Genomic DNA, 1527 nt, shown 5'->3' with positions numbered 1-1527 from the left:
GCAATTCTGGTCTCCTTCCTATCGGAAAGATGTTGTGAAACTTGAAAGGGTTCAGAAAAGATTTACAAGGATGTTGCCAGGGTTGGAGGATTTGAGCTACAGGGAGAGGTTGAACAGGCTGGGGCTGTTTTCCCTGGAGCTTCGGGGGCTGAGGGGTGACCTTATAGAGGTTCACAAAATTATAGGGGTATGGATAGGGTAAATAGACAAAGTTTTTTTTCCCTGAGGTGGGGGAGTCCAGGACTAGAGGGCATAGGTTTAGGGTGAGAGGGGAAAGATGTAAAAGAGACCTAAGGGGCAGCTTTTTCACACAGATGGTGGTACATGTATGGAATGAGCTGCCAGAGGATGTGGTGGAGGCTGGTACAATTGCAACATTTAAAAGGCATTTGGATAGGTATATGAATTGGAAGGGTTTGGAGGGATATGGGCCGGGTGCTGGCAGGTGGGACCAGATTGTGTTGGGATATCTGGTCGGCATGGACGGGTTGGACCGAAGGGTCTGTTTCTGTGCTGTACGTCTGTGACTCTATGACTCTATTTAGTGTTTTATTCATTCACGGGCTGTGGTCATTGCTGGCTGGGTTACTTACGAACATGTATTTGTCCCTCCCTACTTGCTCCAAGTGCTTTTAAAAGTCAACCCCGTTGCTGTGTGGGGTCTGGAGTCAGGTGTACGCCCACCTCTGGTACGGAAGGCAGATTTCCCTCCCCCTTGAGTGACCCCCCCCCCCCCCCCCCCCCCCCAAGTGGGTTTTCATTTCCACAGTCGATAACTGCTGTCACCATGCATCGAGGTGAGCTTCCAGTTTCAGGTTTATCAACTGAACCTAAATCCTGCTGACTGCTGTGGGATTCGAACCTGTGTCCCCAGCCTGGATGACTTACCCAGTGACGTTACCCCCCTGCACCGTACTTCCCCGTGGCACTGTCATTGCGACTTCACCCTCAGTGTCCCATTTTCGTGTCGTCCTGCCTGGACTGAGTTACTCACTGCACTTTATTTTGATGTTTTGGCATTTTAGCTGGTGTGTCAGTGACTTCCAGTAACACCGGTGTCCCAGACATCTCAGGATCTGTGTACAGTAAGACCCAGCAGGTAAGCCCGGTTCAGATTAAATGGAGCAGGAGCGCTTCCTCTTCCCTTTGGTTTTCATTTGTTAACGTACCCTCACCATCGCCCCCTGCTGCTGTATAGGGTCAGGGGCCTGTACCAACTACCCTCCCTCACCTCTCCCCCCTCACTTGTTGCCCGTGTGTGTGGGAACGTTCCCCATCACGTCCCTTTTCCATCTTTCCCTTCCCTCCCATCTGCCTGGACTGCGCCAGCCTCCATGTTCCTGCAGAAAGGCGGTGATCCTGCTCCGTCCCAAGTGCCTCTGGGTAATTTGCCCTCAGCATCGGCTCTGAGCAGGGCGTCTGGTGGGACAGGGGTTAGCGCTGGGACGGGATTGTCTCCCTCTGTCTCTCTGTCTCTGTCTCTCTCTGTCTCTCTCTCTGTCTCTGTCTGTCTCTCTCTCTGTCTCT

The 1527-nt window shown here is 52.3% G+C and overlaps 1 long non-coding RNA gene across 1 annotated transcript in view; it reads left to right on the top strand.

The window, feature by feature from the left end:
- Nucleotides 1-992: 992 nt before the first annotated feature.
- LOC122547692 overlaps nt 993-1527 on the top strand; it is a 2569-nt gene continuing 2034 nt past the window's right edge. Inside the window, exon 1 of the long non-coding RNA XR_006311066.1 lies at nt 993-1099. This is a non-coding gene — a long non-coding RNA (uncharacterized LOC122547692). The remainder of the gene's footprint in view (nt 1100-1527) is intronic.

Source organism: Chiloscyllium plagiosum, unplaced genomic scaffold (genome assembly GCF_004010195.1).
Source record: "Chiloscyllium plagiosum isolate BGI_BamShark_2017 unplaced genomic scaffold, ASM401019v2 scaf_5072, whole genome shotgun sequence".
NCBI classification, from domain to species: domain Eukaryota; kingdom Metazoa; phylum Chordata; class Chondrichthyes; order Orectolobiformes; family Hemiscylliidae; genus Chiloscyllium; species Chiloscyllium plagiosum.
Note: the sequence above shows the minus strand (reverse complement) of the source record. Positions and strands in the feature narration are given on the sequence as shown.